Here is a 17,264-nt window from a genome sequence, read left to right as displayed (position 1 = left end):
ATAACAGTAATAATGAAGTAAAATCTGCTATTTAAAGGTATGTTATTATAGCCTTCTATAACTATATTCCGTGCAGTATCGAAATGACCCGGTTCTGATATTGTTTTCGATCGTGTTTCATGAGGGTAAAAAGGCAGAGTAAATCATACCTGTTTATAAAACAAATGACAATTTAAAAAAAAATAAAGTAAAATCGGAACCAAATCCTAACTGAGAGTTTTGATAATGTTAATTCTTTGGTCAAGTGGTCTTAAAAATTTAAAATCATATATAGTTACCTATTTATTCATTGAATACGGTGCATTAGATAAAAAAAATGAGAGCGTTATAAAAGATTCTTTGAATGAGATAAAAACCATACCACCCAAATATCATTCCCAGGATTACAGGAAGCAGAAGAGGTCCATGAAAAGAACCGAGAGATTTCTTGTGATTAACCCTTTGTGTTAGATATAAGCGCTGACAAAAAACTTTGACTAAAAGGGGTCGGATGGAGTTTGAAAAAGGAAAGATATGTTTAATCGGATAAAGATTTCAACTGATAAAACTTGACATGTTTGGGACTACTGAAATCTAGATTCATTTTTTAAAGTCTAGGGTGTTATAGGGTGATGATTGGCATTCAAAAGGCTAGGTATTGATAACATACCCTTAGTTTATCTAATTCAAATCAGCACATTAAGATCATGAACAGTAGTTCTGTTTCAATATTAGAATCAACATATTAGTTGTTATTTTGTTGGGATTTGATTCAGTTTTAGATCGTCTCTAACCACTTTATAAGGAAAAAAGCCTGAGTGTGTTTCCCAAATAAAAAACTTACCAATAGTTTTTTTTATTTATTTATTCAAACGCCATATAGTGCTTTTACAATACAGTGTTAATCGAATTAGAAGCGTACAGTGGTAAACAGGATAATAATAGCAATAAATTAAAGATCAATTATGTGTAAACAAAAACATCATTGCAAGTGATTCAGTCATTTATATAAGTGCAGTAAGACAATTCATAATTCAAAAGAAATATATACCAGTGTAAAAATAGTTGAGCTACTTTATACTAGGTTTGTTTAAGACCTGACATTAAGTCGAAGTATTGTATGTATTGAAACATTATGAAATAAACGAAATGTTTCGTTGCTGGAAAGTCGTAGAAATTCCGCAGACGTATGATTTTTATACCTATTTCATACATTACTATTGTCACAACACTAACTCAAAACAAAACACATTTCTTCACCGCGCTTCATAAACTGTTGAGACTCCATAAAGATAATTCGACTTATTTAACACAGCACCTCACATTTTGAAATCTAAAATCAATGAATAATTAATAACCCGATAAATATTATTGTACAAAAAAAATAATCGTAATCACAGACCAGATCCATCTACTTCTTGTCTCCACCACCATTTCATCTCCATAGACTGCTTTACACTATACTTTTATTCATTCCGATCCCCAAATTGGGACCCACACGATTACATTACATTATTTTCATACTTACGATTTCGTATAAACAATTGCCATTAGAGAAGAAATAATATTTTAATATGGTACTAAATCGTACAAATACTGAAAATGTTTATTAATAGTTTTAATATAAAATAAATCAAATGCAACATTTTCACGTAATATAACTACGTTACTACGTGAAACAACGTGAGATATCAGAAACAAAATCTCAATCATCAAGCGTACACGTAAAATTCACAATACCTAACAGTTATTTTCACTCACAAAGAGTAGTAATAAATAATGTAGTCTTTTTACTAATATTTTTAATATAAAATTGAATATACATTTACGTAAAATAGTGACAGGTGGCAGACGTCAAATAATACCAACCATCTTAAATGTACGAAAATCGGTAATACTAGCTACCAGAATAGAACTTGTCCCTTTTTTCATCCCGAATAGAAAAACTGTATGCAAAAAGGTGTCATGTAATACACCCATAAATTAAGATACATCAGTGAAAACCTTTTATTTGTTAATTAATTACACATAATATTTTAACACAAATTATAGCTGTTTCCAAATCAAAACAAAATAACACATAATTACATATTTACAGACGTGTGAAAAGTCTTGGTGTTTCTGAAGAGATTCATTTTACGGGCTGGTTTTTTTGTTGTTGTAAAATAGGATCTTAGTACATGTAGAAAAACCCACCCAACAACTGTAACTGATATTAAAAACAATTAACTCGAACAATAGAATATATAAGTCTGGTCTATAGAATCACGCACAAGCCATTACCACTTGGATCTTGTTATAATTATTATTTCTTCTCGGGTCCAGTCCAGGGACGGGATAAGTGCCTCGAAATGTTAAAATAATATCACGCTCCGGTTTCGGATTGACAAAAAACTAAATATCAGAAATGAAGGCGGGTCGCGCGTGATGCGAGTAGTCGACCCGTGTTAGGTTGTGTTATGTTGAGTTGGATTGGGTTGAGTTGAGTTGGATAAAAGGGTAGGGAAGTGGGGAGGAACTCTCCCGGGACCGGTCATTTGATGGGAATATTTCTCAAAATGAGACCCCAATTAAATGAAATAACAAAACGCACCTCTGGAAATGCAGAGGCTATCAAAAAAAATCACAAGAAAGGTAGGAGCAGTCAATTCGATGACTTGGAGTTTGGTCAGAATTTTTTTTGTACTTTTTAATAGACTGATGATTAAAACATCGATACGCATTAGAAAAAAGTGTGTTTTATGGTGCACAAAACGATTCTTCGAAAACTCATTTCTTTTTCAATGTAAAATAAGATTAGTTATCACTAGCGTTTTACTGAAACACACTAAATACGCTCTAACAAATAAATAACAAAAATCATCAGGAATGTATGTATGCGGACGCAAATAACTTATTCGAGGTTCATGCACTACATTTATGAATTTTTTTTACGTTAATTTCACCCAAGGCCTATGACTTCTTTGGGGATGCTGTGTGGAGGGTCATTTTGTGGAAAGGAAGGAATGAACTTGAAGTGAAGAGTTAAGTTGAGTGGTGTTGAAGATACCCATGTTGTAGGAGGGAAGAAACAAATCGTTTTTTTAGCCAGCTGTTTAACTCAAGAACTAGTAAAAACGAGCCGTTCTCCGTGTACAAGTGTTGGGAGCATGTTTGGCGTGTTTCCATACTGTGCACTGGTGCCGAAGGAATCAATGATAAGAGGTGGCTGCCGAATTCAACCATGGTGTGCTCTTGCGAGTTGTACAGGGTTAGCAGTTGTATACTTTTAAAGTATTTTTCAATAAATAAACGCTCTGAAGGGAGAAAGCAGGAGTAAAAGGAAGACCGACAGAATCGGAGATTTTACCATATATGGTTATGACTCTTGACTCTCTAAAATGTTTTTACTTCATCATTAACTACAAAAAGCATAAAGTAAAGCTAAGAATACAATAATATCAAAAACATATCCACAGTGTTCCAATTTTAGCCAAATTCTCTTCGCTTGAGAACCCCAGTCACCAGTCACCAGGCCTGGACGCCCAGAACTGAACCGAGGACAATTTGCGTGACGAAGAATTTATTCATTTTATACCAAAACGCACACACAATGCAGCCAAGCCAATGAATGGCACAACTGTATGGGCCTGTTCCAAACATAAAAGGAACGCAGCCTCCCTACCTTTCTGCTTTTCTGAGTCCCTGGCATCAATGCCGTAATTTGATAAGGTCAATAAATTTAATAATAAGAAGGAAAAATATAATATCCCTAAAAAATACCATTAGACTATTATTAGTTCACGGAAATGTTTTGTTGGCGGCGACCGATTTCGCGTTATGATTGCCTGGATTCGTTTGAACTTGTGGAATTTGAGACTTTGTCTGTTTGGTGGGTAGTCCTGAAAAGAATTTTTAGAATGAGGAAGGGAATGAAATTTGATACCGAGTACAAAATACTAAATAGCAGACTTTTATTAACCCTTCAGGTTTTAAAATAATTTTATCAACAAGTCCCAACGACGTTGAAATTTCACGGAATTTCGGAATCTACTGAGGTATCTAAAATGTGTTTTATATTGCTTATTTTTAAAGTAGTCCTTAGAAGAAATATTATTTTACAAACTGGATAAAATTGTCTTTGCAATGTTTGTATTTGAAATGAACATTTATAGTTATAAAAAATATTTTGTTAATATCAAACAAGAAAATGTTAACAAAAAACTCACCGAGAAAATTTGACTCGGAGCGTCATTTATAGAACACATTCCTTTTGTGTGGGTAATTGGTAAGAAAACTGTCACTTAAATTTGTATGCCGTTTATACAGTGAAAGAATAAAATAATTTTTTTACTTTCAACTGTCAATGAAAAAATCCTGCCGATTAGTAATCATGCACTCATTTTTTTATTTATTTTATTCATGAAATTCGGTATAAATATTTGATACAAACTGAAAAGAATAATTATTTATCTTTCCAAAATGAAAAAAATCACTTATCTACGTATAATAAAAACATATTAAAATACTTTTACAATTTATGGACGCCCCGGTCAGATCTGTCCTTCAGAGGGTCTAATGGAATATGATTTTTGTGGCTAGTAATGTCCTTCTGAGACCTGAAGGGTTAAAAAGAGAATTCGGCTCGTTTCATTTTGTTACTATGATAAACTGAGCTATAAAACTATATTATTATTATTTAAAACATATATTCGATACTAGCTGTACCCCGCGACGCGTTGCTGTTGCTCAGTCTGCATGTGCAGATAGAGAAACAATAGAACGTTTTGCTTTTACAGATGACGCTCTTTTTCAAAAAAGCACGTTGTACCTGTCACAGGTGACATATTTATAAAACACACACGCGTATTCGAATGCAACATTGCGTCAAAATTTCAAAGCAATCGAACAAACGAACATTTATATAGATTGAGTAACCCTTAATAACTTGAGAAAATGAATAAAAAAGTAAATATGGGTGAATTATAAGTTTCTAAAAAAAATTGTTTTCATTTTTATGTTTTCACAGCACAGCATAATCTGTAGTGCACCGTATCTTGCGGTGCAACACACAATTATCCTGACTATTTCTGCAGCACTGCCTACCGCTTCGGATACAACTTGATAATGTCGTGTCAATGCAAACAGTTACATCAATAAAAGGTCACCTAAGATGTGCAAGAGATAATGCAGAAGGAAACCCGTTTATCCAGATCTAGCCTTTGAACAAAGCGATTTTACGCGCTACGCCGAGCGGCCAATTACTAAATAAATGTAAAATTAATTCCAGGCTGCTTCGAATGTGGCAATTTTTGATTGTATTTCTGAATATAATGGCGGTATTCCCATTTATTTCGTAAAGCTTAAATGAAGTGGTTATGACAATTGGTAGCTTATAGAAGCATACCTTTAACGTTTACATTAGTAAGATATTTTCACCCAAGAATATAAATTTTTCATTGATATTATGAAGTAATTCTCATTTCATGCCAACATACTATTCAACCTATTGCTAATTTTAATCTGCCAATGCCAATTTATTTGTTGTTCCGCTTATATTTATTTTCTAAATTATTTTTTTCGGCCATATTAAAAGATGATGTCTGCATATCTTAAAAACACTTGTCAATCTCTCCGTTTTTTGTCAATATTATTATAAGTGTAAATCTCTTTATACAGGGTTTTCCAATAAGAGGTGTTATTTTGAATAGCCCGCTATTTCGGTAGATGTTTCTTTTGATGTTACATGTGATGGATTATGCTCCAGCTTGAATGAAATATATCTTCATCATGTTATAATATAATATGTATACCGGTTGATAAATGTAGGTACCTACTTGTAATTTCTTATTTTTTTTTTTTTTTTTTTTTTTTATTAACAAAATTTTTGATACATATACAATTCAGGTACATACATAGTAATATAGAATGAAAGAGTAACAAAAAAATCCCACAAAGGCGAAGCCTGAGCGTGGGTATTATAGTGTAAGGATAAAACAGTGGTGTTTAAAATATAGTTTTTTTTAAACTTGTTAAATGTATCTATAGAGATCAATGTGATTGGTTTTTTTTTTTAGAGAAGTTTCTATTTTTTCTTTTTTTTTTTTTTAAATTTACAAACATATACACACACACACACACACACACACACACACACATACACACACAGATACACGCACACACAGACACACGCACACACAGACACACGCACACACAGACACACGCACACACACTCACGCACACACACACACACCCACACACACACATAAAACATAGATGCATGTATATATTTCTTTGATTTAAAGAAATTAATCTTTAATTTACAGAGAGACATGTGGTAGTTTAGTTATTTAGAAACAGATGGCTTAAATTATAGAAAAAAGTTACTCGCTTCGAAATTATTTCTTATCCAACTTTTAACATTTTTCTTATATAAGTTCAGGTTTTGAGACATGTTGATGGAATTGGGTAAAGAATTGAACAATTTTGGGGCAATATAGTTGATGTGCCTTTGGCCCAGCCTAGTTTTGCAGTGAGGGACTGTGAACACGCATGTGGTATGTCTCTGGCTCGAGCGATTTGTGTTTTTGGTGAAATTGATAGGACGCGTAAATATAAATTTGAGACATTGAATACAATAGATCCGTCTTAGTTCCATGATTTCTGTTTCTTGAAATAACTGGTTGGTGGGATATGTCTTGGTCCTTTGGTACATTATTTTAATGATGGATTTCGGAGCGATTTCTAAGGGTTTTACGTGATTATTGTAAGTTCCTCCCCAGGCAATTATTCCATAGGAAATAGATGAAAGCACTAACGCGTCATAAACAAGTTTCATGGTTCTTATATTGACAATGTTGCTCATTCGTTTGAAAATGTAACTTAGGTATCTCAGTTTATTGACCGTCTTTTCTATATGGTAAGTCCATTTGAGTTGGCAGTCTATAGTAACTCCTAAATACTTGATATATTGTCCGAATTTCACGTCTTCGCAGTTTAAGCATGTCGCAAAGTTACAATTAGGGTTGTGGAACTTCAGATTAAGATTATTTTTAGGGGATGACTTTTGGGAATTGTAAAATCAATGATGACTTACGAGACAAGTAGGTAAATTTGTTCTAGTGTTTTTTCTAATACTTAAAACTTAAATACCGAAGACTCTTATAAGTTCCTACTTATGCACTTGAGTGATTTTTTGGCATATTCGCTTAAATCACTTTTACGATCTCTAAAAAAACATCGCATTGACAGTAAAATTTTAAAAAAAGAAGAATTATTAAATAATTCATCTGGTTTCTAAGAAACACTAACAAAGAAAACAAAAAAATACCTACGCATTATTAAAAATGTCATTCAACATCTTCTATTTATGTACATGATTTTCCAATAAGAGGTGTTTTTTTGAATAGCCCGCTATTTCGGTAGATTTTACTTTTGAAGCTGTCGTTTTTTGACATTTGACAAGTAAAAACTACGCCATTAATAAAAATGGAACGATACACGCTTCAACAACACATTGAAATTATTAAAATTCACTTAAGTGAATCAAATGCAAATCATCTTGAGTGATGAGGCCCATTTCCACCTCGGTGGCTTCGTCAACAAGCAAAATTGTCGCATTTGGGGCTCGGAAAACCCAAGAGTTATTGTTGAAAAGCCTCTCTATCTTCAACGTGTGACTTTTTGTTGCAGTTTATGGTCCGGCAAAGTCATTGGACCTTAATTTTTCGAAAATGAGGCTGTAGCAACAGTTACGGTGAATGGATTGCGCTATGGAGAGATGATTAATAATTTTTTATGGCCGGAATTGAATGATATTAATTTGGACAACGTTTACTTTCAACAAGACGGCGCTACGTACCACACAAGCAACGAAACCATTGATCTTTTACGAATTTTATCAAAATAACACCTCTTATTGGAAAATCCTGTAGTTTAAAACAAAGTCGTTATCCGCGTCCGTCTGTTTGTGCGCTTAGTTCTTCTAAAATACGCAACGAATTTTGATGAAGTTTTCACTATCATTTAGAATTTTTTTTCCAAAAAGTAGATAAAAGACGATGTTATGTAATCAAGTCGGTAAAAAAATATTTTCGGACGTTTACATTGCTAATGCCGGCTAAACCTTATGAGATACATCAAAATAATTTAATGCGGAATTGTATATCTTAAAAAGGCCTACAGAAAAGTTTGTTAGATATATGTCAGCTAGTTCTTATACAAATTCAATTTAGGTATTTCAGTTTTTCATGTAGGTATAAGAAAATCCAACTGCTCCTAACTGTCTGGTGTTAGTGAGACTACGACATCCCCATCGGGTGTGTGAGGCTGAAAGTAGTAGGGAGGGGAAGGAGATGGGATGAGGTAGGTGGTGAAGTACCTGGCAATTCAGATCTGGTCGTCAAACACGGCTGAAGCCATTACAAACAACGTTTCGTTTCTGAATGGTGGTCTTTCACAAGGGTAATACTGAAAGTATCTACCACTCTGCAATTATTAATCCGGAACACTTAAACATTGACGGCGAAGGTACGAAGGTCAAATATTTAATTATTGATGATAATATTAACAACTGGCTAACGGAAAACGTGGTAAAGAACTGTCAGAAAAAGATTCGGTCGCATCTAAAAATTGAACCCAAGACCTCATCATTGCTGGGGATTTTCTCTATCACTGAGCTAATCCGACCCTACCCCCTTTGGTAATATTTAATTTTAGTTTTTCGGGCACAATCTTGCTATCAAAATGGATTATGAAAATGTGCGTTGAGAAAATTAAGATAATATTGATATTTCTTAGTCGAAGTTTGATACCGTCAAATACTAAAGCGATTCAATCGGATTAGCTCAGTGATTCTGGGATTCAGTGTCCTGGGTTCAGTTCCTGGGTTCAGCTTACCTCATATTTCAGTTTTACATATTTCAGTTTCACATTTTTTGCTTATAATTTCTTTATTAATTAAGTATTACAATTTGAGGTTTTACATAATATTACAATTTGAGGTCTAACTGAATATTACAATTTGAGGTTTTACTTAATATTACAATTTGCTTTTTAACTTAATATTACAATTTGAGGTCTTACTTAATATTTCAAGTTGAGGTTTTATTTAATATTACAATTTGAGGTTTTACTTAATATTACAATTTGATGTTTTACTTAATATTACAATATGTGGTTTTACTTCAAATTAAAATTTGTGGTTTTAATTAATATTACAATTTGAGGTTTTAATATTATAATGAAAAACATAAAAATATTGAGTTTAGTTAGTAAGCTAATTAATTAACTAACTTTGAATATTTAAATTGTAAGGGTTCGTTGTTAATCAGCCTTAAATTATAATCCCACTTCCAAAGGTGTATAACAACCCTTAATAAAGTTTTCATTTCCATGTAACTACATATTAGACGTACGGCAAAGGAAGGGTGGATATCACAGCTGCATTTCAGATTGTTGTCGTTTGAATTATAGATTTTGCACCACATTTAACTGTGAATTAGGTTGCTCGTGTAGAGGGCTATAAAGCAGTAAATGGAAAGCGAATCAAGTTCCCAGAGAATCACTGAATCCGAAATAACTGGTATTTGATTCGATTAAGTATTATAACGAGATGAGTCTGACCGTTGGTGGATTTGACAATGGGAGGACTAATTGATATTATAACAGTAGAAGGGTTCACGCGATGCCCCTTTTTATTCCGAATTAATAGTTCCCCATCGCCCCGCCCCCTTTCTAGAAATTACACGGCGCCGCGCCGTTGACCGCCTGATAAAAAAAGTCCTGTAAATTTGCCGATGCGTTTTGATGCGCCGCCGACTGCAGTTACAGTGGCGTGGGGTGGGTGAATTAAAAAAATGTAATCATTTTTTTAAATAAATTTTATACAAATTTTCGAGGACTTTTATGGATATTTTACATAACCTAAAAAATTCAAATCTAAGCCACACAAAACTAGTCATATATACATATAAACTGGGGGACTTGTACATCAAGCTAAGCATACATCAAATTTACAACAAAATCTAAAGAGGTGAATATAATAATTTTACATTTATTTTATTTTATTGTAGAATTTTTATGTAAAAATGAATATTTGTAATTTATTTATTTTTTTATTAACATTTTATGTCTTATTCATTTTTCTGTTATGTCATTTTGAGTGAATAAATTAATCAAGTGGAAACCCACTCTAGTCGAGATGAATATAAATAAATTACTTGTCGATAACAATGCATTCTATCAACCTTTGGTGGCACTCATGCATAGAAAACGCGCGCATTTTTCTTTGATGATAACATTTAAAGTGGATGACATTATGTTTATCAAATTAAAAAATAAACTACAGCAGCCCAACAAATGTTGGAACTATTCGATATGAATTTGGCTAAGGTGTTAGCGTTGTTGACTACAATCCCTAGGGAGGAAGGTTCAATCTTTAGTCAAGTTTTAATAGTTCATAAAATCCTCTTAGGACTGATTCCGTCTTCCAGAATTAATACTCTGTAAATGTTTCAAAACAAAAATTAAATGCATATATTATACTATGGAAAAAGCCTTTTGATTTCCTTTATTTTAACGTCAAATACCATATATTATATTTATATTATATATTTCTGTATTATTTTTTTTTATTTATTAATAAATTAATTTTTTAATTTGAATTTTTTATTATTTAAATTTTTTTATTTAAATATTTATTTGTTAATTTTTTTAACTAAACACATAAATCACGTTTTTTCTCTTAAAAATCAACTTCACTAGGTCTAAGCCTGTATCGAGGTTAACAATTTAAATTTGAGTGAAAAAAACATAGACTAATGAATAAAATAAAGTAATACTACATACAAACCCTAATATTAAAAAAATAATGAAAAAAGAAATTGATTTGATGAGTTACCAGATGGGTAATTTGACAGTGAGAATGAGACTTATATAAAATCTTATTATTTAAGAAAAGACAAGGATGAAAAAATATTCAAACAATCATCTGACAATTCAATCATCTTAATTATTTTTTTAAACTTAACTAAAGAACTGGTAGACTTAATATGATTTGTAAGAATATTAAACATAAGGGAATGAAATATTAATATAAATAAATAAACCTCAAAAGAATTAACTTCTTTTCAGGTTATTGCAATGCAATTGTTTACCCTTGAACCTAATGTACTAAAATGCATCAATAGAAACACATTTTTTAATGGTATATTGAATTCTAATCTACTCAGTCCCCACTTATTGTAGCATTTGTTTTCCGGAATAACCCCATTTCTCAAAAGTGGGACACAATAATTGTTATTTAGATTCCTGGAAATACCACAAACACACGTAGTAGTTCATTTGTATGCCCCAAATGTAAATTCTAAAAATAATATAAAATAGTTTTCGATATGATTTCAATCACCCAGATATTTTAAAGAAAATAATTTTTGCTTGATATAAGTATGCATTTTAATTTTTTAATACTCCAAAAATAAATCACGTTTATAGCCGTGAAAATCTCAATCATTATTATTGAATGTTGATTATTTGTATAACGCATGAAATATTGGAGAATAGTGCCAAATAGTTCACTTAAATAGTTCTACAATAGACACAATGTTTACTTTTGTTCATCTTCCAAGTAGTGAATGCAATTACTGTTAATTGATGGCTTCAAGTGGTTCCACGATGAACAAGTATAAATATTACGAAACCGAAATAATAAACATTAACTTTGAAAACACAAATTAACTAAAAATAAACTGGAAAAGAAGGTTTTTTTTATCTTCAAATATTTATTTACATTATGCGCCTGTACGGGCTTTTGAAAATATGCGATATACACTATAATTTAGTGGAACAGCAATCATATTTAAATTATATAGCACCCATGCAGAAGAATATCATGACGTTAACGTCGCTAACGTCAATCATTATTATTATTTATGTCTGTTATTATAGCCTTCTTGTAACTATATTCCGTGCAGTTGAAGACAAAGTTCTGCAAAGGTATTGCCAACTGCATGCAATCTAGGCACAAGCGAGTATCTAAATAACTCATCCATGATATTGTTGTTGCAATTAAAAAGATTTTTCGAGTAGTTTTTGTTGGTATGTTGAAGATGATTTGGCACAGTAAATCAGGGCTGTCTAAAATGTTAAAAATAAAAGTGAAGTCAAGAAAACAAGTCTTCTATCTGCTAATTTTAATTAAGTGGTTGTAATTTAAACTAGGTAAAAAAATAATAGAATAGAATCTTCAAATATAATTAAATATAGTAATTTGCTTGCATCAAACGGGTACCATCATCATTTTGGTTTTGTAGTGATTGAAGCATCTGAACAACTAAATTTAAATGTTAAATCAAAGTAACAATGCGTTATAACTTTATAAAATAAACTATGAAGTGTATACAAGTCCTAGTTCCGGTGCACTTGGGTACATAAATATCTTGTTTTAACCAACTGTACCTACCTTTGAAAAGGGTGGGATACCATAATGGAAGCATACGCCCTATGATAAACATATAATCAAAGGATAAACCACACCAGAAGAACGTCAGTGAAATAGCGATGAAATAATTCTACATTAACTAAATCTGTTCACGCAACGCCAATGGTTCAAGCAGCATCCCTCTCATTCATCGGAGGCTTTGACGGAGGTTTGCAACTTCCAACACTTCAGTTGACCGCCGTTCGTCGTGGATGAAGGTTGTCTTTTACCTTCTGTGCTTCTATACTCTATACTCCTCTAGTTCTCAGTTGGTCCGACCGAATAACAATATACCTGTTCTTGTTCTCTGCTTGTGGTCTGAATCCAATAATATCGTTGACGTTTCGGCTGAACTTTTTAACTTTCGGCAGAGTTGTCGCCGCGTGTGATTCCTGATTGCGATCTATATTTTTGATCGAGTGAACTTTTTGTTGTTTGTTGGTAAACTCATCTGCAGATGTGTTGTCATTGTGCTTGAAACTAATCGTGTTTGTCTTGTGAAGTTCGTAAGATGTGATATGTGAAGTTATGATAATGTGCTTGGTCTGAGTTAATCATCACTATAACTGCAGGTAAGAAAACAAAGCGTAGTAAATTAATATTTAAACTCAACTACAAAATGTTGGCAGACAAAGCATATCAAAATTTAATAAATAAGGGCATTGCAGATCAATATAAATAATATTAAATTTTATACCTATTAATAGAAATAATAAAAACTTCAATTTCCCCTGTAATGTAATTTTCAATATAATGTACGTTGATTTTTTAATTTAAATTGTTAATTCATTAGTACCTACTCCAAAACCACTGTGTAAATGTTATAACCTTGATGGGAGTAAATTAATGTTAATCACAAATAAAGGGCATCGTATCATACAGATATAAAGTAGGATGTATAAAAAATCACGTAGGGTAAATATTTACCTAACCGCCGCATTTTTAACATACACGGTTATGGAAATAACACTTCGTTTCAACTTAATTAATACAAGAAATAACGATTTACGTCGGAGTAGATGGTAAAAGATGCACACACAACGTACAAAATTAACCGTATAAAACGATCCTTTTGCCGCCATTTTGGACTTTTTTGTGTGGAGTGACACTTGCGAAAGTTTCGTTTCAATCTTAATACGCATAAATTACTTAATTAAGGCGATGCACTACATCCTGTAATATTTTAAATGGAGCCGCTATCAATAAAAACCCTTACGTAAATGGCGATAAGGTTTAAATTCCCGCTTAACACCATCCGCCCGTTTTGATTTATTCAAGAAAAAAACATGGCCAAAAAGTGCCTTTTATTTTATTTTGTGGATGTTCAAGCATAAATATTCAATTTTTTCCGATCATTTTATAAATAATTTAATTTACCACATTATACAATAAAATGATAACCGAAAATGGGTTTGTAATTAGGAGATTTTGAACTTTAAAGCAGTTTTCATAGGCCTTAAACATTATTTATTTTCTGGGCTTATAAAAATACTTATCTACAAAATACTCGATTGTTTCAAAGGCCAGGATGTATTCTACTCGCAGTATTTAATTAAAGCATCTGAAACATTTCTAGGCGACCAAATTTTCAAAACAAAAACACATGATTTTGCATTACTACGTATGGCATCGCCTTAACCCAAAATAACCTATTTTGTGCATGTAAATAGATGTTTTTTGATGTACCTAATTGTTTAAACAAAGTGTAATTTCCATAATCTGTGCCTCAAAGTGCGGCGGTTAGGGAAATAATTACTTACAAAAAAGATAGGATAGAATCTCGAACTTCAGAACGTCTAACTATACCATGAATACCTGGCCTCTTAATTTACAATCTGAGTTGGCAATAAACCCGCGATAAATACAATCGTCCTAATTGAGACTCCCTAAAAGGTGTTTGAACGGTTTCCATTTTAATTTATGCGGACTTTTAGCGGCCATAAAGAATATCCTGAGTCGATTGTGGCAACGGTTGAAAGGAGGAATTTGACACAATAATAAATTCTACATCTTTTATATGACTAAATTTACCCGAACATTCAAAAAATAACAACGTTAAGAATCATCGGATAAACAAATTGTTTCTAATTCTCCGAATTTCTAAATTAGTTAATACCCATATTAGTAGGTATTAATAATTAACATCCTTAATTACGGCGAAGAATTTGAATAATCCACATATTTTGTTGAAATTTCTATAAAATTTGTTTTAATTAAATATTCATACTGATTTTATCATTTTTAATTGTGAGAAAGGAGTGATTTGGAGTGGCAGCAATAATTAATAAATATTAATTATTTTCTCACTCAATCTGACTTAAAATAACAGGTTTCCGTGTTAAAGGTAAGGCTTTTAAAAGTTTAAAAGCTCATTTTTTAAATATAATTGTATGACATTACTTAATTAATTTAAACTCTCGGGCCTTATTAATAAACGTGTTTTTGATTTTACGCAACCGATAAACAACCATTAATGTATGGTAAATGGCTGTTTATCAGGTGTGTAAAATGTGGTTTGAATTTAATTCGATTAAGAGATTAGTGAGAAATTTTAATTTGGTAGGAGAACTTATATAATTAGTGGTAGGAGAAGTCGGGGTGCCCTAGGAAGACTTGGCGCGATCAAGGGAATCGAATTCTTGAGTCAAGTAATGTTAAGAGCTAGGAGTCTCCCTCACGGGACGGTAAAGATTCGACATAAATCGAGTGCAGTAAGAAAGCGTGACATCGTGAGCGCTCCGTTCCATATATTATTATTATGTCTATTGGCGACAGTACACGAGTCGGTGTTGCGTACATCCATTGCTCGCATTATTACTGCACCCGGTTTATGTCGATTCCTTACCGACCCGTGAAAGAGCTTGGCTAGAATAATATAATAATATTTTTGAGACTATGTTTGTGAATGAAGCGAGGAGTGTGTGACTAGGTAGATTTGTGTGGCGGTCCATTCTCTCTGCTTACTTCTCCGGAGAAACGTCATAAAGTTTTTTTTTGTAATATTAACGATTTGCAACAGTATCAAGTAAATTAATGTAATTAAGAAGTGCTCATTTCACGAATTGCAAACAAAATATCTGGGGACATAAATAAATAAAAACAAAACTTTTATCAAAATACTTCCTACGAGGAGAAAAAGATAAAAAATACTAAGAATCTCTCCAAATTCCAATTCCGTTTTTAATCGTATTACGAATAATTTGACGATATTGTTAACAAATCAGCAATATTCGCTTTTCTACGTGTATAAGGGAGTCAGTGACAACTAATTGCATCTTCTTATCCATAATTTGATCTTTCAGCATGTGTAACTGCTTTTTGTAAAGTTTATGAAATTATTTACATAAAAAACCTTCATTTGTAACCTGCCGTAAATCTCCGGCGCTGACTTCTTGTCTTGATGCATTCTTATCACAAGTGAAGAGTCTGTGGGTTATCTCTTCCGTTATACAGTATACCGTAGTACGCGAGAATCCTAAACATCTCGCTGATAAACATAACATAATTTATTTCACTAAACATTAGATTTACGATAGGCGAGAAGAATTAATGTTACAACAAGAACCACTATAAAAATGCATTGTGTTGTTTGTACATAATAATATATCATGTATAAAGATCTCTGTTAGTTCAGAAATTCAGTAGCAGTTTTAAAAGCTCATTGTTCGATTATAGTATTTTAAGTCAGTTTTTGCGGTGATTTAGACCTCATTTTAACTGAACGATAGTATGTTAAAGACAGAGGCGTGCATTCTACATAGGCACACATGCACTGTCTAATTTATACCCTGACTTGTAATTATTTTTAAAATTATTGCAAGAAATCAATCTACATTCAAATACGCGCAAAGTTGCAGCGCTGTGGGCGCCCTATCGCCCGCCCTACTACATCGTGTCAAAAGCAGGAACTAAGTATGCAAAATGACGCACATGTCAAATGTGTACTGTGAGAAAGGCCGTGCCTTTCTGTACAAAATCAAATGTAGAAATCAACACCATCTGTTGGTATTCACCACTACTAAATAGTAAAATTTGACTGATTATCATTAGTAGACATTTTATTTATTATCTAGAAATTGGCTAGTAATATGCTTATATTTCGATATTAACGTGGCTGTAAAATTGAACAAACATCATCTAAAGCCAGCAGCTAAGTCATTTTTAGCTTTTTTTATGTCAATCAAATAATTGTTTTTCTTACTGGCTATAATAATAATAATAATAATAATTGGATAATTTGTAGAGCGCCGTTTTTGTGAAAAATCACCTCAAGGGCGCTACTGGTTGTGCAAGATAATTGTAAAACTATCACAACTACTTTTCTGCGTTCGTTTATTTATTTTGCAGTGAATGTTTCAAGTTCAGTAATTGAATAAAAAATTCTTAAGGCGATGCACTACGTCGTGTAATATTTTAAATTGAGCCGCTATCAATAACCACCCTTACGTAGATGGCGATTAGGTTTAAATTCCCGCTTAACACCATCAGCATGTTTTGATTTATGCAAGAAAAAAACATAGCCAAAAAGTGCCTTTTATTTTATTTTGTGGATGTTCAGGCATAAATATTTAATTTTTTTTCGATCATTTTATAAATAACTTAAGTTGCCACATTATACAATAAAATCATAACCGAAAATGGGTTCGCAAGTAGGAGATTTAGAACTTTAAAGCAGTTTTTAGGCCCTTACATTATTTTTTTTGGGCTTATAAATAGACTTATCTAAAAAATAATCGATTATTTCAAAGGCCAAGATGTATTCTACTCGCAGTATTTAATTAAAGCATCTGAAACATTTCTAGGTGACCAAATTTTCAAACCAAAAACA

The 17,264-nt window shown here is 32.2% G+C and overlaps 1 protein-coding gene across 1 annotated transcript in view; it reads left to right on the top strand.

The window, feature by feature from the left end:
- Positions 1-12,640: 12,640 nt before the first annotated feature.
- The window catches only part of LOC149411878 (protein Wnt-5b-like), a 141,020-nt gene continuing 136,396 nt past the window's right edge, over positions 12,641-17,264 (top strand). Inside the window, exon 1 of the mRNA XM_089646469.1 lies at positions 12,641-13,008. The gene's annotated coding sequence lies outside the window, so the exon portion shown is untranslated. The remainder of the gene's footprint in view (positions 13,009-17,264) is intronic.

This window comes from Hesperophylax consimilis, chromosome 24, assembly GCF_061612785.1.
Source record: "Hesperophylax consimilis isolate HC1 chromosome 24, BYU_Hcon_1.0, whole genome shotgun sequence".
Lineage (NCBI taxonomy): Eukaryota > Metazoa > Arthropoda > Insecta > Trichoptera > Limnephilidae > Hesperophylax > Hesperophylax consimilis.
This window is presented reverse-complemented; position numbering and strand designations above follow the sequence as displayed.